Source organism: Schistocerca nitens, chromosome 4 (assembly GCF_023898315.1).
Source record: "Schistocerca nitens isolate TAMUIC-IGC-003100 chromosome 4, iqSchNite1.1, whole genome shotgun sequence".
NCBI lineage: Eukaryota > Metazoa > Arthropoda > Insecta > Orthoptera > Acrididae > Schistocerca > Schistocerca nitens.
In genome coordinates this window covers 779,993,436-780,020,250 of record NC_064617.1, presented here as the reverse complement: position 1 = coordinate 780,020,250, position 26,815 = coordinate 779,993,436, and positions in this window count along the sequence as shown.

Below are 26,815 nucleotides of genomic sequence, written 5' to 3'. Positions count from 1 at the left end.
TCTCTTGGATAAATAAACCAATTTTTCTGACATTGTAATAATTTTTTGTCTGTACATCTATATTAAATGTACCAGTTTCAGTCACATTCCGATAGTTCCTTCGTGGTGCATCTTTTTTTTTTTTTTCTTAGAGTGTGCAAAACGAGTCGTCCTTCTTTGAACTTCAATGTCCCCCGTCAGTCATATCTAGTGAGGATCCCACACCGTGCAGCAGTACTCCAGAAGAGGACAGTCAAGAGTAGTATAGGTGGTCTCTACAGTAGATTTATTCCGTCTTCCAAATATTCTACCAAAAAAAATGCAGTCTTTAGTTGGCTTTATATATCTTCAATGTAGTGGTTCCAATTTAAGTTATTTGCAATTTTAATCCATAGCTATTTATTGAATAGACAATTTTTAATATTTTTGATTTATTATGGAAGTGAAATTTCATAAAAATTCTTTAGTACTCATGTAGAGGATCTTACACTTCTTTATCATTAATGGTCAAATTTCACTTTTACCACCATGCAGGTATCTTGTCTAAACCTTTTTCAAATTCGTTTACTTGATGTATTCGATTACTTAATAAAGGTTGAACTATGTCATCATCTACAAACAATCTAAGAGAGCTGCTCAGATTATCTCTTAAAATCTTAAATGGTTTATATAAATTAAGAACAGCAGAGGGCCTATAACACTCCCTTGGGTAACCCTAGATGTCACTTATGTTGAACTAGATGATTTCTCATCAATTACTACGAACTGTTGGCGATTTAATTGAGTACAAATAGGCAAACAATCACTTTTTTGGATTTTTGATGCGATGTATTGTATTATTTACATCTTTTCAAGTCACTGCAGATTCATCGTCGGTTGGAGGTGTTACTTTACGAGTATATCGTGGACTAAGTGTAGCTAAACACTGTGGCGAAAATGAAATTTATGAAACGGCAATGTTGTTATGTTTTGGGTGCTTACAGTGCAGTGCAATGTGATATCCACAGCAAAGTGGTTCCCAGAATGTACAGTATTAGGTAATATACTGTAATATATACAATATTAAGCTGCACTTGGTTTTACAGAAGGTAAACACTGGATATTGTTACAAAGGATATGGATGATAAATATCACACCTTGTTATATCATGATTTTGGACTGTGATGCATTGTATTACAGTATAAATATTACAAGTGCAGATAACCTATTTAAGTGAATCACGCTAGCTGCAAGAGTGTTCTTATATTGGCAAAATAAATCTAATAGGGATTAAAATTTACAGGAAAGATGAACAAATCAAGTGAAATATTTGCTATGCAATAAAGGCTGAATGGGTTACAGAATGTCATAGTTGTTACATGAGTAGGAGAATATAAGGGTATAAATATGTCTGATTATTATCATTTTTGGTGTTTTGGTGCCAAGACGTCTTGTAAATTCTGGAAGAAAAAGTTCTCCATTCATTCAGTTTGGCCGTTAATGATTTTTGCGGCTATTTTAATTTGTAAATATAAATATCTAAAAGTTCAAGTAGATCTATCTGTAACCCTTTGTCATCAATGTGCAGCACAGAAAGATTGTCGTTGATATCACCAACAGCGTCTCAATGATGGTTAATATGACATGCAAAGCTGGACTTATTTAAGTTTTTGAGTCGGAGGCCATCCATATTTTCTTTGTATTAAAAGTACGATGCTATTTTGAGGAATAAATTCATTACTGCAGGCCTGTTATAATAGATGAGGCAGTGAACTGGGTGATTTTGAAATCTCCACCAGCGATACAAATTTATTCATAGTGATATGAAAGACATACACCACGAATTTTCAATGCTTGCTATCAGAATGCCCATCACTTGAAAATGACATTATGAAGATGTCCGGAACTTTCCTTCACACCCATTTCAAGTCTTTTACGGAAGTTAGCGGCCACATCTTACAGTACTGGCGCTGTAATTCGACTAACTACGCCCCGAATTTGATTCTTCAGTTCCTGCGTGATGTGTGGTTGGTCACACGAGAAGAACTTTGATTTCAGATGACCCCTAAAAAACAAATCACAGCTTGAAAGGTCCGGGGGCCTTGCAGGCCAGGAAATAGCTCCGTCCTTCGAGACCAGATTACTAAGAAAATGGTTCTGCAGCGCTTTAATAAAATGTCCGAAGGTATGGCATATGGCCCCACTTTGTTAGAATACTGTATCAGCAAGCTGTCGTAATAGTAAATGGCTCACCTTGCAAACATAACGTGATTTTTAAATGAGTTTCATGAAGCATTTGAGTATTATCACGGGCTGGGGGTGACGTTTAGATGTTCCAACAATTGCCGGCAAAAGGGTAGTCTCTTTGGAAGACAGTCCGCAGTCAGTTTTGGCACTACATAAATTCTGTAGGAGTGGGTATTGCAGTTCCGTGTGCAATGTTCGTCGTACACTGCGATCCGAAATGTCAAGTGGCAGAGCATGCTTGCGTGCAGATCGTCTGGGACTTCAGCTGAAGGCTTCTTCCGCTCTTGCAACACTTTGTGGTGTGCACACGCGTACCGCACTTCTACCCCTCTCCCGCACCCTCACACAGTTTTGTGCCCACGAATGGACAGCACGTGGCGACGGTAGTCGCACTGTAAGCACAAAACACGAACAGCGCGGCCACATAGCTGTTGTTTTTGTAAAAAGCCTGCACGGCAATGGCGCGTTGTTCGCCGTAGCACGACACCATCCCGACTCTTTCGATATCGGAGTCAGTGGCAAAGGTTTGTAGTCCAGATGGCACCACTCCCGTTTCCTGGTTTCTGACGTAACGTGCTATTTCCAGGGTTCCCAAATGGTCCGTTTCACTGATGCACCTGTTAACTTTGTCGAAAGTATGGAAAGAGTGTCTCCAATTCTGAAAGTCGAAGCGACTTCTGTGGACAAAATAGTAAGAGATATCTACAGGAACCATATACTGCTCTTTCGAACCCAAGAATAGCCGTAGAGCATGCCGCTAAAACGACACAACTGTTTCAAGAGAACGTAACAGCTTCTCTCACTAAGAGAGAGTATGTTGTCTTTTGGAGGAAAAAAACAGCCTTTCAGTGGTACTAAAGAAGATATGATTTCGACAGGAAACTGTTTAAGAATAGTTCGACTTGAACAAGACGGAATCGTTGCATGGGAACGCCGCTTATTGAGGGAAGCATCTAAGTGCTAACCTCACAAAAATGACACTGCACAAGGATCAGTGGAAGCTCCAGTTCTAGAAGGCAGTCGGCTCATTCTTTCACACTTTATAAAAATCAGTGGCTTTATTCTAAGTGCTTTGTTGTTGTTTGCATTGAATAAATCTGGGTACTAAAACGAGGAAATGGCGGCAACCAAATTTAATGAATGGTTCCTAAACTCTTTGCTTCCGTGAACAGAAAAGAACAGTGCTCTAAGATTCGATAGTTCACCAACATCACTGCATTCAGTCACACGTAGCGGGAAGAGTGACGTAACGGACTTGCTAGAGAAGAATGGCGTAGTGTCATTTGTTAAGGAAATGAAAAAGGCAGGACTTCTGGAAATCGTGACACAAATTAACTCACGAGATATCTTTTATGCTATTGACAATATTTCAGGAGAAAATGCTCTTAGAGTGTTGCTATTTCCACCATATCATTGTCATTTCAGTGCAAGAGAACTTATGTGGGCTCAAGTGGAATGAAATGTTGTAGACAGAAATTAAAATTTTAAATTAAAGTCGTCTGAATTTTGGTGCATGAGGCATTGGGCAGTATTGTCACATCTACATGCCACATCTTGGAAGAGGCCTGGAACAAGGCTGGAAGAGTAAAGTTTAAGATGAGGAGCGGGAGTAGCAGCGGCAGCAGTGAAGATAGTGACAGTGAAATAGGAATGTTCAAATGTGTGTGAATTCCTGAGGGACCAAAGTGCCGAGGTCATCAGTCCCTAACTTACACACTACTTACACTAACTTAAACTAACTCATGCTAAGAACAACACACATCCATCCATGCCCGAGGGAGGACTCGAACCTCCGGCGGGAGGGGCCGCACAATCCGTGTCATGGCGCCTCTAACCACGCGGCCACTCCGCGCAGCAGTGATACAGGAGATCCCGATAATGACGACATTCTCTCTGAAAACCTTGGAGTCTACCATCTTTCAAAACAAGCGGAGAGGAGATGTATCTAAGCATCAAAATGTGTATTAAAGTACTGAAACACAGTAATTTTTACTTTACCACGACATACATCTTCAAACTTTCTCTTTGTAATTGCAGAGACCCTTGCGGTTGTTAGCATTTTTTCACGCTTCGGTAGTACGGCATTGTAACAGCTCTAAAAATTTCGGATATGAATTCGTAGTCGGGCAACCGACACGACGTAAGCACAGTGGCGTAACCAGGGACAGTTGCGCTGTAGCAACGGCAATACAGACGTCGATTATCACGGATGTTCTTTTAGCGGCCAGAATAGAGGTTTCTCCTTCTTACGTGAGACATAACACGATCTTCTCATAAACAGCATTCAGGTATGATTTCTGATTGAGAAACCCACAGCAAAATCATTTTTACATGCATAATATAGATCAACTTACTGCTGCCTGCTTTACGCGACTGCGCTGAAATGCTGATCATTTGCCTGTCTAAACACGTAGTACAGTTCTTGCTAGTTTGAACTGCATGGTGTTTATAGTTAAGCTTTCATTGTTGACGGAAAACTATTTGTCGTACGGAGCCCCAAATTTATAGGAATGATGTTCAGACTATTAGCTGCACGGTTTCCGCTGTTAGTTGCGTTAGTGTCATGAATTGCCATTAGGTGTCGGTACTGGTACGGCGACGTAGGTTTGAAACACAAGTATTATTTTGCATCACAGCTGCAGACACAATGTTCGATCTTCAAGCAGTCCGCGAGCTGTGCCACGACAGATGAACATTCTAAAAGTTCTGACAACAGTAGTGAAATGGGATCTCCAGTGCGGCTCTGGACTATCTTGGATGTAGATGATCGTCACAATGAGCGACGTTTGTAACCTGAAACGTAAGCGTGGTATACAGTTAACAAATTTAATCTTAAGTCTTCCAAAACTCTTTTTAATTGGCCTTAAAATTGTAATACTGTGAAGACGTTGTGAAATATACGGGCTGTACATCTACATCTACGTGACTGCTATTCACAATAAAGTGCCTGGCAGAGGATTCAATGAACCACCTTCAAGCTGTCTCTCTACCGTCCCACTCTCGAACGGCGTGGGGGGAAAAACGAGCACTTTAATTTTTCTGTGCGTTAATCTGTGTAATCCGTGTGATAATCTGTGTGATAATCTTTCGTTACTTGAGATGGCGTCGAGGAAAGACGACTGACCGTAGTACAATGAAACTTTGCGGAAACATTTTTAAGGACATGGCTCTGAGCGCTATGGGACTAAACATCTGAGGTCATCAGTCCCCTAGAACTTAGAACTACTTAAACCTAACTAACCTAAGGACAACACACACAGCCATGCCCAAGGCAGGATTCGAACCTGCGACGGTAGCGGTCGTGCGGTTCCAGACTGTAGCGCCTAGAACCGCTCGGCCACTCCGGCCGGCTTAAGGACATGTGGAGGAGAAATAACTAATAAACCATTGAAAGAAAAACATTTTAATTTCCACATGAGAGGAATCTGTCGACCAGGAAAAAGCGTTAGCCAATGCAAAATATTCGAGATTCTGAGAAAAACTGGGGTAAGCTATGGGGAAGACGGGTAATGTACAATAAACAGGGTGTCCCATTTATGCTGACCACCCTAAATAACTGTTTGCCCAGATGAAAATTACAAAATGTTTCAAGCAAATGTTCTTTAGCCGTCAAGGGGACAACAATCAGCATGACTGCCTTAGTTGTAGCTTTATTTTTTAGACAGATATGAACAACGGTTCGACTTTAAGTGGCACCCTGTATTTTTTATTTGGTAATTCATTTCCTCTGCTAAAGACCTATTCAAAAATGTATCACAGTGTACCATTCAATGAAACACAACGTTATTAATTACATAACACAACACTGACTTCGAGCCGGGGATTACAAACTGCCCGCATCTCGTGGTCGTGCGGTAGCGTTCTCGCTTCCCACGCCCGGGTTCCCGGGTTCGATTCCCGGCGGGGTCAGGGATTTTCTCTGCCTCGTGATGGCTGGGTGTTGTGTGCTGTCCTTAGGTTAGTTAGGATTAAGTAGTTCTAAGTTCTAGGGGACTTATGACCACAGCAGTTGAGTCCCATAGTGCTCAGAGCCATTTGAACCATTTGATTACAAACTCGTCCACTTGCTGGAGTTGTCAGAAAACAAATGAAAACCAAGTAAAAACATAACAGAAAATTGACTTTGACTCTCCTGTACCATTGCCCAAGAGTAGAATATTCAAAGATGCTCAAAGTAGACAACTATATACTGGTGCACTCGTTAAATGAAATAATTATTTATTGCTTCCAGTGTTGCCTGCTGAAGAGAATTACAAGCAAGCACGATACGTTCCTGCATGTCCTCTGGAGTTGTTGGAATATCGCGATAGACAACGTCTTTCATGCATCCCCAAAGAAAAAAGTCCAGAGGATTTAAATCAGGAGACCTAGCAGACCAAGTAACTGTTCCTCCTCGACCAATCCATCTGGCAGGATACCTTCGGTTCAGAACACGACGTGCACACAAGGCATTATGAGCTGGACATCCATCGTGTTGATACCACATAAGCATTCTGGTTCTTAGCGGCACTTCATCCAGAAGAGGAGAAAGAATTTGTCTGACGAAGTTGGAATACGCTGTGCCCTTTGGACTACTATTGATGAAATAAGGGCCATAATTGTAGTACCAAGCATCCCACATAGACGTTAACTTTCCAGTAACGCTGATGTTCCACCTACCTAAGCCACTGTGGGTTGTCACAGGACCAATAACAAATATTCCTTGTATTTACCTGTCCTTTGTTTGAGAAGGAACATTCATCGGTAAATAGAACATTGGAGAAGAAGTTCGGGTTGGCGAGGATTTGGTGCTTTGCCCACTGACAGAACTGTACACGATTCTGGAAATCATTCCCATGCAATTCTTGATGTAGGTGTTCATGGTAAGGATGCAACCGGTGTCGTGTAAGAATACGATATACACTGGTTTTTGGAATGCCAATCTCGTGTTCAAGCTGTCGTGTGCTCACAAGTGGATTCATAGCAACGAAAGCGAGAACAGTAACTTCGGCAGCTTCGTCTGTGCAAGTGCTAGACGACTGCGTTGTCGTGGGTTAAACTTTCCGTTTCCTGATGTGTCGCAACAAGACGAGAAAACATCCGTCGTGATTGTGGGTTCTTGTCAGGATATCACTCTCTGTACAGTTCCGCTGCCTGCGTAGCATTTCGCCTACCTTCAACAATAACAATAAAAGAAACGTTAATGACGATGCAGTTTGTAGGAAGTACAGCCTTTACTGTATGCCTACCCTACACAACAGTATTTAAAAGGACTAAACTGTGATACTCAATGTACCCATACATAAGAAAACAGTATGGGAATTAGTCTTCGGCTAACACACAGATGAGTAGCATTTCTACCCTCTCTTCATTGGTGTACATTCTACTCACGCAACTCTTCAACTGACGATGATTGATGGAATGACGGGTATGCATTCTACTTATGTATTTGTCCTCTGTCAACGTCAGCACGTGGATGTGTTCCATTACCCCGAGTACCTGCACTAAGCGCTGGGAGTGTCAACGTCAGTGTTGAGTTATGTAATTAATAACGTTGTGTTTCAGTGAATGGTACAATGTGATACATTTTTGAATAGGTCTTTAGGAGAGGAAATGAATTACCAAATAAAAAACACAGGGCTCCATTTAAAAAAAGTCTTACCGCTGTTCATATCTTTGTAAAAAACAAAGCTACAATGAAGGCAATCATGCTGAAAGATGTCCCCCCTGACGGCTAAAGAACATTTGCTTGAAACATTTTGTAATTTGCATCTGGACAAACAGTTATTTAGGGTGGTCAAGATAAATGGGACACCCTGTATATAAGAACCAAGAGGGAAGGCTGGAAGACCAAGAACGAAGTTCTCCGATTAAAAAGGGTGTCAGGTAGGGAAATTGTCTTTTCCCTACTGTTAAATCTATACATCAAAGAAGCAACGAGGGAAATAATAGAAAGCTTCAAGAATGGGATTAAAATTCAGGTGAAAGTGTACCAATGATTCAGATTCGCTGATGAAGTTGTTATCCTTAGTAAAAACGGAGAAGAATTACAGGATCTGTTGAATGGAATGAACAATCCCTGAGTTAAGAATACGGACTGAGAATAAATCGAAGATAGACAAAAGTAATGAGTAGATGAAATTTAGGAACTCTGCTACCCAGGTGGCAAAACAACCGACGGCGGATGGAGCAAGGAGGACGTAAAAAGTACACTAGCACTGGCAGAAAGGGCTTTTCAGGCCCAGACAATTCTACAATTATCAAAAATATGCTTTACTTTGAGGATGAAATCTCTGAAAATGTACGTGAGGAACACAGCAATGTATGGTAATGACACAGGGACTATGGGAAAACAGGAACAAAAGAGAATCGAAGCCTGTGAGATATGGTGGTACAGAAGAATGTTGAAAATTTGGTGGACTAATAAGGTAAGGACTAAAGAGGTTTTACGCAGAATCAGCAAGGAAAGATGCATATGGAAAATACTGACAAGAAGAAGTCACTGAACGACATCACATCTGTTAAGACATCGGAGAATAGCTTCCACGGTACTAGAGGGAGCTGTAGATGGTAAAAACTGTAAAGGAAGATACAGATTGGAATACGTCCAGAAAGTAATTGAGGTCGTAGGTTGCAACTGCTATTTAGAGATGAAAATGTTGGCACAGGAGAGGAATTAGTTGCGTGGCGCATCAAAGCTGTCGGAAGACTGATGACAAAAAAAACTGTGTTCATGGAGAACTGCAGAGTATCGAGAAAGCACCTGATAATACGCTCTATTCAGGGACGGAGGTGTCGAATCGAGCAGATTTTGCCAAATAACTGTAAGTCTCAAACGCGCAGTTGTGGAGGTACTCTTTACAAAACAGTAGCCAATGGAGGACGAATGTGCAGAAGGCATTACTCTGGAAGAGCTGTTAGCAAGAACGTTTTTCTTTAATCCCCCGATAATCATTCACAACATATCAGATACTTTCTGAATGTTCCGCCAGTCACTTCATTGAGAGTGTCAACTTTGTGACGACATTGTGAGACGATGGTGTCTTTCAGGCCTGTCTTCACAAATATTCGTTTTTTTGTTTTTGTATATGTGAATAATTAACATAAACATCGGGTATTTCTATATTACATACCAAATCGATCGTCCACAACTTATTCTCTTAGGCAATTAGCGAATCTGTGATGTGAGTGGCTGGATCACAGGTGCAGTGTAAGGGAAAATCAGTCGGTATCTTATTAAGTATGCGTCACTTGATATTTCACATTGATGGGTGCACGTTAGTACAGACGGCAAAATTCCTGATGAAGCGCAGCTGTACATCACAGAAACAACATACCTGCACCTTCCCGAGTATGAGACGGGCGAGTAACTAATGGAGCTACACGACAGAGCTCGGTCAGCAGTCCATCCGGCTGTCACTTCGTAGGGCGCTGGACAGGATAACGTGTCGTCGACGACAGATTCTGGGTATTTCCGCAGGGGGGTTAAGCTTCGTCCGTTTCGAGTACTGTCTTGCTGTTCCGAATATATTGCTGCTTGTTTACTCTTGGTGTCTCCCAGCCACAGTGCGTAGGGGCATATAGAGGGAACCATTACAAAGATTTTTGATGAATTTCTTTACACTGTTTGCAAGCGAGCAGAGGGTACGAAGAGTTGGTTTCACTCACACGTTGCTCGCCAGTTTTCATTGGAGGTGACATACAACTCAAGATGGTGGACCTCTGGGAACAAATTTCCATGTTTGCGACTGACTATTCAGTTAAGCCCTTTTGCTCACTAGCTGTTTTCTGTAGGAGATGGACGGCGTTGCAGAGAAAAGGAGGAGGAATTTTTTCTGGCAGTCACGGGGGTATTTTCGCTCGTTTTCGAAGTTATTTTTTAGACTTCGGACTTATGCCTAGTCATGGACAGTGTTGGATTTATTTTTGGTACGAGAGTGACTTCTCATTGGAGCCGGTTTTCTCGTGAAGATAACGAGAAAGAGTCCACGCAGCCGGCGCCAACATCATCTGCATTGAACCACTGTCTGGTTCAGCTGTCGGCGCCACTGTCTCCGGCTTCGATCACTCCAGAAACGAAAGGGCCACACATGGCAGTGTTCTGTCCCTTCAACGCACGCGCCAGGCAACAACAAGGGAGCTTTAACCTCTTAACCATAACTTCAGACAGTGTTTTGCTACACTGCACCGACAGTCGTAATGTCGCGCAGCTCCCTCTAGTTAAAACGGTTAAAATTTGCTCATATTGTTCCCGCGTACGTCTTAACCATCCACGTCTCAGCTATCGCATGACGGTACCAGCTGTAAATTTACGGATAGCAGTTATATTCGTGTAATCTTTCTATTTCAATCTTTTCCTGTCGAAGTGCTCTGCTGCTATTCATGCAGTCTCTTCGCTATTTTACATCAAAGTTGAGATCAACAGTTATGGTCCCAAAAATTGTTTATGGTCACTATCGCAATCAGATTTTCCTCAGGGGTTCGGGCAGCTTTTTTAATGTAATTAATCCTGTATAAGTTTGCCTAAGGAAATCACCTTTGTAGTCTTTTAAAATCAATGCAATTCATGAGTTTTGTTTCTGATTGAAATTTTTGAATAAATTTCAATTATTTGCCACATCAAACCCCTTTTACTTCGTAATAAATACGATACCCGACAATTGAACGCCCGAATTCTCGAGCCACAAACTGTGAACAAGGACTCCGCAAAATTGCCGGATGCTTAACTTGCGTCTTCTATGCGTCACTGTCGTATCTTCTTGTACGTAGGCTTGTTTCATGGTGTAGTTTTATCATTACTCATGTTCTGACATGACAATTCTGCAAGTCTTGATTGTTTGAATGCCGTTCGAGAATTCATGAAGCCAGCAGCGACTTCTGGCAGCGTTAGACAGAAATGTCGAGCATTTTCTGTTCAAAACTTATAACAAAATTAAAATTAAACAATTTAATTGAGATAACAGTGTCTGAAATTTACTTTCCTTTTAGTTTTCAGCGCTATACTAGTTTACATATACTGATGACCTTATAATAAAAGCCCATGCGTGTATGAATAAAAACTGAAATATCACAGCTTTAAAATTCTTATCAAAAACAGTTTATCTTACAATACCACTTGTCGACTAACTTACTGCAGCGCTGTTTCTCTAGTATAGCGCATTATATTTACAAATTTATTCACTTCCGCACTTCCAGTATAGCTGATTTAATACTGATCTGTAGTCAGTAAATGACGAACAAAAAAAGGACCTCTTGTAATGAAACAAATCATAGAAATGTGAAGTGTTTCTAGCTTCGAGTGTTCAGTTTAAGCAATTAGCTTGGGCCGATTTGGCCAGTAACTGCGCCCATTAGCACCGCCCGCCGATATTGGCTGTTTCGCGCACACTTTCAGGCACTCGTCGCTGATTTGTTGCTGTTTTATGGCCGTGGCCTTACCACTCTGCACTACCAGCTTACGATTATCTGGCTAATCTGAATTCTACATCCCCCATTATCAGGGTTTCATCTGTGTAATGTTACGCAATCTTTTACAAACCATCGGAGAGGATTCCTGCTGCTTTCATTAATTCTCCCTTAATATTCATACAATAAGCCAGTCACAACAGGCCTTTAGTAGAACCTTAATGTTACGACCAGTAGCTGTTCTAGAAGGTCTTTTTATATTTTACTGTTCTCTGTATTCGAAGGAGGGCTGGGGAGTGGGGCTGGCGCTCCAGGTTAATGAATTGAAAACTGGTAGGTGTCAATAAAACGTATGCAGATAAAGCCTCCAAAACTGTGACAGGACAGTTATGAATATAAATGGGAGAAGAGTTTTAATGACTTTGATTTATTACTATAAAATGGATATTAAACAGTGGCAACCGGTGCCAACATTAACAAAACAAAATCATAACGAATAAGCAACTGAATTACCACCTGTGGTAGCTTTAATATCATTGCCATATGGCGGTCGGAGGTGGGAGAGGGGGAAAGGGGGGAACTAATAATCTCTCAAGAAATTTACTTATAATCACGAAATGCCTAGTGATCGTCGTAAGGTTAATGGAAGTAACTCACATTACGAAGAGGAAAGGCGTCACACCTGTGGGCAAAGTTGAAAGCAAACTGCTCATTATTGACAAAATTAAAGTATTCTGAGTGAAGCTTGAAATAATTAGATTATGAAGTGACTAATTTCCCTATGCCTTTTCTCATACACGTAGGATGATCTCACCATAGTATTGGAGGTGATGGTTAAAGTGGCTGTAGAATCGACCAGCGGCCAAGTCAAATTAACCCAGAATGTCTTTAAGTCCTCAGTGCTTCAGCTCAGGAAGCTCTGCAGCGGCTCCCGGTGGCAGAGGCTCCAGATCTTCATTTTAATTTGAGTTAAAGAAGTATGCTTTCCAGTCTGATTTCCAGTCGAATGTGAAATAAGAGGAAAACTCGCATTTCCGCATTTTCCTTCTCTCAGAGTATATGTCAGACTCAGCCCTGAATCTTTTGAGAGCTGACCGAGGAAACTGCTTGTTGTAAAACACTCATATCCTTCCCCTAAATGGTTGATCAACGTTTTGTGTCCTACCATACCCCACAAAAAAAGAAAAATCTCGTGTCATTCTCTCCGTCTCTTCCTTCAGTCAATGAGGTGCTCTGCCTCATCGCCGTCTGATGTCACTTTCTAACTCAGAGTTTGTTTACGTTAGCGAATAGTGGCAGGTTTTACATCAAATAAATAATGCTCTTCTGCAAAGTCAGAGCATTCAGCGGTCTCCCACAGTTTCATAGACGCAGGACTGAGTGTCTCCTATCTGTCACTGAGATGCTTACCTTTATTTTTCTGTGCTTTTCTGGGGAAACTGTCAGCTTTCGACACCTCGAAAAAAGTGCGTTCCAACTAGGCGAGTTCTCACTCCATTTTCATTAAACGTTTTTGTCAGGCTTTTCTCTATGCAATGTGTATGAATTCTTTAAAATTGCCCGACTTCCTGCGGCGTGTCTGCATGGCAACAGCCTCTGTCCAGTGGCCACTAATCCCTCGGACCACCCCCAGCGACCTTTGCTAGGACTTGTCCCTGGGGTACGACTCTCTTACGGCTTCATCCAATGCGCATCCCTACTCATCGCCTCCTGGTGCTTTCAACATTTCCCACTGCTACATCGCATGCAAATATGAATTAAGAGTGAGAGAATAGCAACACAGCGTCAATCATCTATTGACAATCACCACTATCGAAGTCATTCAGTGTTACATAAGATTACGTCACAACTTGCTTGCATGGTCATTTACTCTACTTCAATTTAGGCCGGCTATACTGTTGCGTTAGAAGACCACAAAGGCAATCAGTCCAAATGTAAGTGGAAAAAGCAACTGAAATACTTTTCAACATAGGTTTCTTTACAGACTGTACGAACATCTGAAGTTTTTCAGTTCAAATCGGAGCCGGTCGGAGTGGCCGAGTGGTTCTAGGCGCTTCAGTTCGGAACCGCGCTGCTGCTACGGTCGCAGGTTCGAATCCTGCCTCGGGCATGGATGTGTGTGTTGTCCTTAGGTTAGTTAGGTTTAAGTAGTTCTAAGTTCTAGGGGACTTATGACCTCACAATTTAAGTCCCATAGTGCTCAGAGCCAAGTTCAGATCGGACTCACTAGTGTACGGCTTCCGCCGCTGTTTGCCCCCTTCCCTGGCTAATCCAGTAGTCGCTTCCTCTTGTAAAACGGAGTAAATCGACCTTGCAATTTCAGGGGTGAGTGGTACACCGCAAGAGCCGCACATCTCGTACCAGAGACTTCCTGGCCGTTGACTGGGCTACCGCCAGCTGCGTGACGGATTACGGGACTAACCGGCGCTCTCTCGGCAGTCCAGTCTCGGCGCACTGGCTCGATGCCAGCTCCGCGTGTCCTGCCCACACCCCGAAATGGCCAGCTGTTCAGGTGGCCACTGCGGTGTCGAACGTGCTTTATGTTTTTGCGCTGAGCAAGTCTGTTTTCTCTGAAGCCTCCTTTACACTGCATACACTTCAGACCTAAGCCTTCCTTGATGTTCTCCTTTTCTTTCGATTTTAAAGAAGTTTTCTTGTTGGTATTTGTGTCATAAAGACTAAACATTCCAATTATAGGAACAGGATGGTGCTCTTATTTACCTTTGTCTTTAAGTTTCCCATTGTCGCATACATCGCGAGGCGTGTGAGACGTGAAAGGTATAGTGTTTTGGTTAGTCTGTCAAGGTCACGCCACCTGTGACTGAGCACAGTAGTATTTTAGGATCCTAAAAGGCCAAGAGAGTGGGAAACGATTGTTTAACTAGACATATTTATTTGTAGACCGTAAAATATAAAAGATTGTTCAAATTAAGATTTGCATCACCTGGATGAATGTGAATGTGTGTGAATCTGTGTGGGCTTAGATTTAATGTAGGTAGGGAATCAAACAATGAGCTTTATGAATCTAGAAAACCAGTAACTTTACTGTGAAATAATAACAAGGAAAAATAAATGCCGTCTGTACGAAAGTGTACCCCCCTGCACATCTGCGAAAAAAAATTCTGGCGCTGGATAACATTCATTAACTGGTTGCTCTGCCCCGAGCATTGTAACTTGCTTAGATTCTGCTTGGCATGCTGCCTAGGCGTTGCTGAGCAAGTCTGTCTCACTCAAGAGTGATTAGTTCCAAATATGGAATTGTTAGATAAAACTAAAAAATTAAATTCACTGTCCAACTGAAAATCAGTAAAGCGGTTCTCATATACTCTCCCTGTGCCTTTTTCAAGCACGCAAAAGCAGAATCAAGATAATCAAATCAACATAAGTCTCTGGATATAAATATGGACACACCGCGAGAAATTCATACTTGAACATGAATGCAGATGCTAGCCACGCCTGCAGATGGCGCTGTTGTACTTGACGACTAACGAAATATGTGCAGTGACCTTGAATACGTCCCAAGTGTCAGTCTTGATCAGAACAGAGCTCTGTGAATTTGTGACTGCATCATGTCGGAACTAAGTGAATTCACGTGGGTGGCTTGTTTGTGCTCTTATTCCGTAAACCAGTGAGCAGAAGTGTTTCGTGTTTGAACAGCAACCGTATCGAAGATTTATATCGCATGCAGGGAAAGCGCTAAGACATCATGTGCTAAGCCACTCGCAGTGGAAAGTGTGTGTTGAGTGACCGTAACAGAAAGCTTTTGTGACGAAATGTAAGAGGACGATAGCTGTAAAAGTCACTGAAAACTGAATTCTGCACTCACGAACCATCTCAGCACGAAAATGACACTAAGGGAGTTCCATAAGCTGTGAATTGCAGAGCGAGCTGGAATAACAAAACCACACATCAGTGATGCAAATGCCCATAACAGGCAAACGTGGTGCCCAAGCCATACAACTTGAACTGTGGAGCATTGGAAGAATGCCATTCTGTCTGATGAGTATTGTTTCGCTCTGTCCTCAACTTATAACCGAGTTCCAGTCTGGCATAAGCCGTCCCAAGATTGCCTGCTGCCAAGAGTGAAACACGGCTTGGATTCGGTGAGGATTTGGGCACCGTGTCGTGGTCTAGGGGTAGCGTCTTTGATTAGTAAAATTCTAGGTCCCGGGTTGGAAACCCGCAACCGCTTAAACTTTGATTAATAATCAGCATTGGCGGACGAAGATTTCCGGCATATGTCACCACCCTCATTGTGTCAACGGTCTTGTCAAAGAGGGCGGAGGAGCAGACAGAGGTTCAGGGCACTCTCTTGTCTTTGGGATGGGGAACTTCCCCTAAAGGCGGAAGAACTGGCAATTATCAACGGCATGAGGATTCAGAAGGCCAAGGAAACCACTGAATTAAAGACATGTAACGTATATCCACAGAACATGTGGCCTGTAATTGAGAAAGTGTTATGATGATCTGTCCATTGGCAAAAGATTCCTGAATAGTCCCCCATCCCGACCTGCACGAGCGGACTGCCAAGGGGGAGGTTACCATGAGATAAAGATTGAATATTCAACGAAAGGAAAACGTTCTACGAGTTGGGACGTGGAATGTCAGAGGCTTCAACAGGGTAGGTAAGCTAGAAAAACTGAAAAGGGAAATGCAAAGGCTCCATCTAGATATAGTGGGGACCAGTGAAGTGAAATGGAAAGAAGACAAGGATTTCTAGTCAGATGAGTATAGGATAATATCAACAGCAGCAGAAAACAGCGTAACGGGAGTAGGATTCGCTATGAATAGGAAGGTAGGGCAGGGTGTGTTACTGTGAATAGTTCAGTGATAGAGTTGTTCTTATCAGAATCGGCAGCAAACCAATACCAACAACGATAGTTCAGTTATGCATGCCGACGTCACAAGTTGAAGTTGAAGATGAAGAGATAGAGGAAGTATATGAGGATATTGAAAGGATAGTACAGTACGTAAAGGGAGAGGCAAATCTAATAGTCATGGGGGACTGGAATGCAATTGTAGGGGAAGGAGTAGAAGAAAATGTGAAAGGAGAATATGGGCTTGGGGCAAAGAATGAGAGAGGAGAAAGACTAATTGAGTTCTGCAATAAAGTTCAGCTCAACTCTGTTCAAGAATCACAAGAGGAGGAGGTATACTTGAAAAAGGCCGAGCGGTACGAGAAGTTACATCATGGTCAGGCAGAGATTCCGAAATCAGATACTGGATGGTACGGGGTACCCAGGAGCAGATACAGACTCAGATCACAATGTAGTAGTGATGAAGAGTAGACCGAAGTTTAAGAGACTATCAGGAAGAATCATTAGGCAAATAAGTGGATACGGAAGTACTAAGGAATGACGAGACCGACTGAAATTGTCGAAGCCTATAGATTCAGCAATGAGGAGTAGCTCAGTAGGCAGTACAGTTGAAGCGGAATGGACATCTCTAAAAAGGGAAATCGCAGGTGTTGGAAAGAAAAACATGGGCACAAAGAGAAGAAACCATGGGTAACATAAAAAATACTTCAAAACTTTTCAGTGAATTTCATGAATACAGAAATACAAGTCGCTGAGGAATGAAATAAACAGCAAGTGCGGGGAAGCTAAGACGAAATGGCTGCATGAAATACGTGAAGCAATGGACAAAGTGAGTACTGTCGGAAGGACTGACTCAGCCTATAGGGAAGTCAAAATAACCTTCGGTGAAATTAAAGGGAAGAGTAGTAAATTAAGAGTGGAATGGTAATTCCATTGTTAACTGCAGAGGAGAGAGCGGATAGGTGGAAAGAGTACACTGAACGCCTCTATGCGGTGGAAGATTTGTTTCATGTGATAGGAGGAGATACGGGAGTCGATTTAGAAGAGATAGGGATCCGCTATGAGAATTATAATTTAAGGGAGCTTTGGAGGACTTAAATCAAATAAGGCAGAAGGGATAAACAACATTCCACCAGAATTTCTAAAATCATTGGAGGAAGTGGCAACAAAATGACTATTCAAATTCAAATGGCTCTGAGCACTATGGGACTTGACATCGGAGGTCATCAGTCCCCTAGAACTTAGAACTACTTAAATCTAACTAACCTAAGGACATCACACACATCCATGCCCGAAGCAGGATTCGAGCCTGCGACCGTCGCAGTCGCGCGGTTCCGGACTGAAGCGCCTAGAACCGCACGTCCACCGCGGCCGGCAAACGACTATTCACTTTGGCGTGTAGAATCTATGAGTCTGACGAAATACCACCTAACTTTCGGAAAAATGTCACCCGCACAATTCCGAAGACAGTAGGAGCTGACAAGTGCGACAATTATCCTACAAACAGCTTAACAGCTCATTCATCCATGTTGTTGACAAGAATAATATACAGAATGGAAAAGAAAACTTAGGATGTGTAGGATGACCATCAATTTGGCTTGGCTGTAGGAAAAGTAAAGTCACGACAGAGACAAGTTGCAGTTGATAATGGCAGCAAGACAAAAGAAAAATCAAGACCCGTTCATAGTATTTATCGACGAGGAAAAAGCGTTCGACGATGTTAAATGATGAAAGATGTTCGAACTTCTGAGGAAATAGAGGTAAGCTATAGAGACAGAGCGAAGAGGGAATAATTGGGCTGAACGACCAAGAACGAAGTGCTTGGATTAAAAAGGGCGTAAGACAGGGATGCAGTCTTTCACCCCTACGGTTAATCTGTACATCGAAGAAGCGACGATGTAAATAAAAGAAAGGTATAGGAACTGAATTAAAATTCAAACTGAAAGGGTGTCAATGATACGATTCGCTGATTACATTGCTATTCTGAGTAAAAGTGAAGAAGAATCACATGATCTGCTGTATGGAATGAACAGTCGATTGAGAGAATCGAAGAAAGACAAAAGTAAAGAGAAGTAGCAGAAATCAGAACAGCGAGAAACTTAACATCAGGACTTATGGTCACGAAGTAGACGAAATTAAGGAATTCTGCTACCTTGGCAGCAAAATAACCAAGGTCACGAATTAGATGAAATTATGGAATTCTGCTACCTTGGCAACAAAATAACCAATGACGAACGAAGCAAGGAGCACATCAAAAGCAGACTAGCACTGGCAAAAAGGGCATTCCTGGCCAAGAGAAGTTTACATCAACAATAGGCCTTAACTTGAGGAAGAAATTTCTGAGAATGTATGTTTGGAGCACAGCATTGTATGACAGTGAAACGTGGACTGTGGGGAAAATGGGAACGGAAGAGAATCGAAGCATTTGATATGTGATGCTACAGATGAATGTTTGACTGATCGGGTAAGGAATGAGGAGCTCTGTGCAGAATCTGAGAGAAAGGAAATATGTTGGAAACACTGACAAGGAGAAGGGACAGGATGATAGGACATCCGTTAAGACATCAAGAAATGACTTCCATGGCACTAGACGGAGCTGTAGAGGGCAAAAACTGTACAAGAAGACAGATCTATTTATTTATATATTTATTCTTCATAACTACAGCTTATTATCTATAAAGCTAAAATAGGCCATACAAATTACATTTCCTTGGATAATTATAAGTTATTACATATTTATTTCTGATATTTAAAAATAAAAAAATAGATTGAAATAAACTACAACTACTTTTACTACTATAAACCTACATTAATACCCTTAACCAGTTACCCAAGTACTAATACACTTCAAACACCAGAATTTGTTCTCTGTTTCTTTCATTTATCTAACTTGTACGTGGTTGTTTTCGATACTGGATCCACCCTCATGGTACCCCGATCCACAGTCTTGGGCATCGGGCAGCATGTCAAAAGAGTTCCCACTGTAGCGAGTAATTCATTACTGTTACTTCTTAAAGCCCACACATCCATGATCACTTGCACCAACACATCATAGATTCTTGGGATAGTGTTTCACTTGGTGGTCGCCAACCTTGATCATCTCCCCATCTGCAGATTATATTGTCAAGCCTGGATGGAAGCTTGATGTCTTACCTCGTGAAGTATTCCTTGGCCTTCCTGGTTACTGCTGCTGCAGTATCGTCCAAGATGCGTTAGGTCGACTCGCTCCTTAGTGCTACTTTGGGGGCCGGCCGAAGTGGCCGCGCGGTTCTGGCGCTGCAGTCTGGAACCGCGAGACCGCTGCGGTCGCAGGTTCGAATCCTGCCTCGGGCATGGATGTGTGTGATGTCCTTAGGTTAGTTAGGTTTAACTAGTTCTAAGTTCTAGGGGACTAATGACCTCAGCAGTTGAGTCCCATAGTGCTCAGAGCCATTTGAACCATTTTTTTGCTACTTTGGGATTCGACATCCTTAACACCTGACGCCCATTACCCGCTGCATCTTCATAGAGCGCGCAGTCCCGTAATGTGTGTTCTGGTCTACCCACACCGTCGCAGCCGCAGCTGTCAACCAGCCTTCGTACTTCCATTTGATTGCCTTTCTTTGACCAGTAAAAGGCTCCCCTTTTCCTAATTTCCAAGTCCAATGGACATTTTCCTAAAATTACTTTCAAAGCATCATTCGGGGTTGTGCCGTAGGCCCCCGTTAGTCTTAGTAGCACGCCTCGTTGAACACTCTTCAATATTGAGGCTGGCTTCATTAGCTGCAGTCTATGAGCCCAGACACTCATACCATACCCTTCAACTGACGCTAATACGAATTGGTGGTATCCTCTAATTTGCCTCAAGGGAAGCCGAAATTGCCTATTTCAAATGGTTATAATTTCATTCATTAAATTCGTACCTTTCCTGCCTGCTTCTTGTACATGATGTGCGGAGTTACGACGTTCATCGAGAAATACTCCTAGATATTTCGTTAGTGCGCTTCTTCTAATCGTTACATCATTTAATTTTACTTTAGGGTTTCTTTTTAGGTTCCCTTTCAGCAGGGGGTACGGTGTTTTGTGAGAGGTTAGTGACAGCTTAACACTTCGACACCAGCCCTCACGTTCATCGAGCGCTGCATTACATTTGTCTTCTATAATCCTTCGGCCGCCCCGAGTGGCCGAGCGGTTCTAGGCGCTACAAAAAAAAATGGTTCAAATGGCTCTGAGCACTATGGGACTCAACATCTTAGGTCATAAGTCCCCTAGAACTTAGAACTACTTAAACCTAACTAACCTAAGGACATCACACACACCCATGCCCGAGGCAGGATTCGAACCTGCGACCGTAGCAGTCCCGCGGTTCCGGACTGCAGCGCCAGAACCGCACGGCCACCGCGGCCGGCCTAGGCGCTAGAGTCTGGAACCGCGCGACAGCTATTGTCGCAGGTTCGAATCCTGCCTCGGGCATGGATGTGTGTGATGTCCTTAGGTTAGTTAGGCTTAAGTAGTTCTAAGTTCTAGGGGACTGATGATCGCAGAAGTTAAGTCCCGTAGTGCTCAGAGCCATTTGAACCATATAATTCTTCTGGTGTCACCACCACTGACATGTAACTTCTGTAGGGCACCACCGCAGCATCCAAAATCTACGGACCACACAGTGATCTCTTTGGATAGCCTTTTGTTATTGTCTACGTTATCTTCTTTCCTGGGCATGTTAAAGAAGCATGTCGCCCGTGGCAATTATCTCTCAGGCAATTATACAACGCTTCTGGACTCTCCAAATGCCTAAGGCGAACAAAGAAAGACATAGGTTATCGAAAGCGCCAGCAATATCAATCATCATCAGTAGGGCGTACTTAGAATTAGTGTCAGTCGCTAGCGAAACCGCCTTATTAATTGCGTCTTCAGTTGGCATGCCTCTTCTAAACCCATACTGGTGAGGGCTCATGTAGCAGTCTATGGTCTTGTAATCTTTTACATAATAGTTTTTCAAATATCATGCCGAGAACGTTCAAAAGAAAAAATTGATCTTTAGGATTTGGATATCATTGGACCCTTATCTTGCCATTTACTAATTATTACCACTTCAGCGTACTTCCACGGTGCAGGGACCCTTCCTTGCAAGAGACACTCATTGTACAGATCGCACAAGTAACCACCTAATTGGTCACATAAGGCTTGTATTACTTCGGCAGGGATCCCGTCCGGTCCTTGAGATTTTTTCTTTTTCAGTCTTAAAATTATATGCCTACTTTCTTCTTGTACGAAGGGGTATGCAAGTTTGTTGATCCTATGTTCTTCCCATAACACGTCTCGTAACCTACGCTGATCATCTGTCTCGCCTTCTTCTCCATCGTTAGGGAGTAATGTTTCCATTAGAAGGGCAGCTGACTGTTCTCAGCTTTCTCTTACCGTCCCATCATTCCTTCTGAGAGTGGATAAGACTGTTGGTGAACGTATTTCCTCGCACACTGTTTTATATGGTACATCCCAGGGATCGGTTTCTAAATTAGCCTCCACGAATTTCTTCCATCGTTCCATTTTTGTTTTCCACAACTCTTCCTTATGCAACCTTCGGGCTTTTTCGTCTTGAGTCATGCTGCGTTGGTATAGCTTCTTCTTGTTTCGCATCTTAATTTCTGCAGCGCCTCAGTCCAGATGCAAGGTACTACTTTAGAATGACCTCTGCTGATAGGTATCGATGTCTCCATTGCTCTGTGTATAGCCACTGTAAGTTCTTGCACTTTATCATCCACGTTATCACCCACCGATGGAGTTTTTGGACACTGAAACACTCTTCTTAGTTTTTCCTATTTAGCATCCTTGATCTTATATTTGGGCGGTAGGCAACGTTTTCTATGTCTCCTTGAATTTCCCTTCCACTGATGGTATAGTGTATGATATTGTGCTCATTCTATGTCATTCCACTCGCAACCTTCCCAGTAGGTTGAGTTCCATAATGGCTTCTTCTAGTTGTCTTCGACGGTCATCAGTCAGGCGGCTATACCACAATATTGACTGCGCATTTGCATTAGTGGAGTACACAAGAGGCTTACTTCGTCCTAGGTGACTAATATCCTTTAGTCTTAGGAGATACTCGCCTATCTCATTACTAAACTGAGGATACATGGAAACCAGGATGCAACTCTCGCTTCCAGTTAACATTTTCACAGAGATTACGTATTCTGAACAGTATTGTCATATTTTTGTCACTTTGATGGCATTGTTAAATACTGTTATTGCTGCCATAGGACGCTGCCCTTGTGTGACTATCTCAGCAGTTATTGGCATACTAGGGATCTTTCCTGTCTTCGTATACGGTTCTTGGAGGCACAATACATCTAACTGCTATTCCTCTGCCACTCTTCTAGCCGCATGCAATACGCTGTCACTCCTAATGGCATTAAGCTGTCCTATCTTTATCTTCATTAGGGGTGACGGGTATATATTCGACAGTCTTGGCCTACTCGCCCGTAATCGAATGCTATACGACCATGCATCATCACAAAGTGCTTGTACAAGGAATTTGTTTCCTGCACGATCTGGCTCTGAGTCTCGTGCTGCTTTTGTTGGAGATTCACTTCCTGCACTGATAAATCTTCTTTTACTTCCGTAGGCAGTGCAGTGAGTTCCTCAAGATGCGTGCTGTCGCATTCTACGTACAACTGCCCAGTTTGTGTCACCAAAACATGTTCGCTTGTATCATATGTCACTCCCAAATTCGTCTCTGATCTTGCTTATCTGTTATAATACATAGTTTTGAATTTTTGACAAAAAATTTCTTTCCTGCTTCTTCATAGGTGCATGATGCTCTACTTAAGTCTGTGTTGCGTGCTCTATTTTACGTTACTTACTGCTCACTTTTTGCCAGAATTTCCTCGCTCTTTCGGCGTCCCTCCTCCCCCTCGAAGGCACAGTCACAGTCCTCATTGCTTTCTATTGTTATGAGACGCCTACCCATAATCCATTCTTAAAATCTGCCTTGTTAAGAGGGTTTGACACGTGTGACATTCGTTTCTGTTCCTTGTGTATATTTTACCCCTATATTTACGTGGCATACACACTACCACTTGTTTTATTTTATTACAGTATTTTCTTATATAGCCTTCTTCCCACAATGTCAACTACTTGTTTATCGCAATGTCTTGCCAAATGACCAACATCTTGGCATTACTACTAAATAGTCTTTCACTGAAACCGAACGAAACCCAAGATATACTTTTTGTCGCAAATGAGAGCTGTTATAACCTCAGAGCTCACTTCATTAACTTGATGGACCACTTTTATTCCCTTTGGTCCTGTACTGAATCGTATTGTAAAGCCGCTTTCGAAGTTTTCCTTAGTTCATCTTCAAGGTCCTGCATGTATATTGTGTCTTTTAGTGCCTTTCCATCTGTGTTCTCTGGGATGTCGTACAGTGTCATTAGAGAAGACAAAGACTGGAATACATCCAGTAAATAACTGAGGACATAGGTTTGCCAGTGTTGCTCTGAGAGGAAGAGGTTGGCACAGGAGAGGAATTCATGGCAGGCCGCATCAAACCTGTCAGAAGACTAATCACTCAAAAAATAAGTATTCCATGGGCTTCACAGTTAATCTGCGAGGACGTGCATTACTGCCTGTGACCACTTTAGCTGGCCAGGTACACCCCACATACAATATTTGTCCCGCAATGGTGACGATGTGGTCCAAGACGACGAGACAGGGCTGGTTTTGTGAACACGATGGTAAACTGTCGCATTTCCACTGGTTACTAAAGTCACCAGATCTCAGTATTATTGAGCCTTTGTGGTCTACTTTTGAGAGAGGGAGGGATGCTTGATCGTTATCGACCTGTATCAGCAACTGCTGAACTGGCCACAATTTTGTAGGAATAATGATATAAGATAGACTTGAAAATCGTATAGGGCTTGTGTTTATCAATTCCGAGACAACAGGAAGCTGTTTTGAACGGCACCTGTTTTCCTACACCGTATTATGCATGACAATGTGCTGTGTTTTTGGTGTTTCTATATTTTTGCCTCCCCCACCTCTCTATATAGTTCTCATAAATATACCTGAACAATCGTTTTGGAAAAAAGTATTAAATACAATTCGTCATTTGAAGTACACTGACTCACACAACCCATGCAGCTGTCGACCACGCCGTGTTACCGATGCACTGTGTTGCTGAGTGGGAAGTCCACATTGAATATATGTTGTAACTTTTGATCATATCGTAATAAACGTGCTAGGATCACCGTCATCATGTGTTTGATTGCTCCTCCCCTTTTCCTGCACCCACATTATACACTACTGGCCATTAAAATTGCTACACCACGAAGATGACGTGCTACAGACGCGAAATTTAACCGACAGGAAAAAGATGCTGTCATATGCAAATGATTAGCTTTTCACAGCATTCACACAAGGTTGGCGCCGGTGGCGATACCTACAGCGTGCTGACATGACGAAAGTTTCCAACTGATTTTTCCTACACAAACAGCAGTTGACCGGCGTTGCCTAGTGAAACATTGCTGTGATGCCTCGTGTAAGGAGGAGAAATGCGTACCATCACGTTTCCGACTTTGATAAAGGGCGGATTGTAGCCTATCGCGATTGCGGTTTATCGTATCGCGACATTGCTGCTCGCGTTGGTCGCGATCCAATGACTGTTAGCAGAATATGGAATCGGTGGGTTCAGGAGGGTAGTAAGGAACGCCGTGCTGGATCCCAACGGCCTCATATCACTAGATTAGATAAGATTAGAGTAGATTAATACTAGTTCCATGGATCATGAATACGACGTTTCGTAAAGATGTGGAACGAGTCAAATTTTCCAATAGATGACATAATTAAGTTAATTTAACATCATAATTAAGTTAATATAACAACTTTTTTATTTTTTTATTTTTTATTTTTTAAATTTTTTTAATAATTTTTTTTCTCAAATTATATTTAAAAATTCCTCTATGGAGTAGAAGGAGTTGTCATTCAGAAATTCTTTTAATTTCTTCTTAAATACTTGTTGTTTATCTTTCAGACTTTTGATACTATTTGGTAAGTGACCAAAGACTTTAGTGGCAGTGTAATTCACCCCTTTCTATGCCAAAGTTAGATTAAATCTTGAATATTGAAGATCATCCTTTCTCCTAGTATTGTAGTTACGCACACTTGTATTACTTTTGAATTGGGTTTGGTTGTTAATAACAAATTTCATAAGAGAGTATATATACTGAGAAGCTACTGTGAATAACCCTAGATCCTTAAATCAATGTCTGCAGGATGATCTTGGGTGGACTCCAGCTATTATTCTGATTACACGCTTTTGTGCAATAAATACTTTATCCCTCAGTGATGAATTACCCCAAAATATGATGTCATATGCAAGCAATGAGTGGAAATAGGCGTAGTAAGCTAATTTACTAAGATGTTTATCACCAAAATTTGCAGTGACCCTTATTGCATAAGTAGCTGAACTCAAACGTTTCAGCGGATCATCAATGTGTTTCTTCCAATTTAATCTCTCATCAATGGAGACACCTAAAATTTATGAATATTCTACCTTAGCTATATGCTTCTGATTAAGGTCTATATTTCATTCATTCATTCATTCATTTCATTATTGCCCTTATGGACAGTGTTTGAACTCGAAAATCACATGATGACACAATTTTCACTTCTTTCCTCTCTTCCTCTTCTCTTCCCAAAATCTCTTCATCCTTTGGCTGTGCTCCTGTTTCCTTTGCTTTGTCCATAATGTTCCTGTCTTCTTTCTCTCCTTTACAATAAATTTTGCACTCCTAACTTTGTTTCTGAAGTATTTCCTGTCTCCTATCATTTGCCTGTTGATCCCTATCTGCCTTAAGTCTTCGTCTATTTCATGATACCAATTTGTTTTCTTGCTTGAGCTGTTTACTACATCAAAAATTTTCTTTGTAAGACGGTTGTTGTCCATTCTCTGTATGTGCCCATAGAAAGTTAATCTGCGTTTTCTGATCGCGTCTGTTAGTCTGTCAGTGTGCTGGTACAGCTCTTTGGTAGGTCGCTTCATCCATATGCCATCTCTGTGAATTGGTCCAAATATTTTTCTGAGAATTTTGCGTTCTTTTTTTTCTGTGTCTATGATGCCTGATGCTCCAATTGTGGTTGTTTCTGACGCGTACAATGCTTCTGGTAATACAACTGTTTTGTAGTGCCTAAGTTTGGCCTGCCTCGATATGCTTTTCTTATTATAATGTGACCATGTGAGTTTGTATGCCTTCTGGAGTTTCTTCGTAAGGTCTATATTTATTAATGGCGTCATACCATTTACTGTATGGAACTGTATGTACCGTGTCTTATCAAAATTCAGTGAGAGTCCGTTTACAAGGAACCACTTAGTAATTTTCTGAAAGACATTATTGACTATTTCATCAGTTAATTCTTGTTTGTCAGGTGTGATT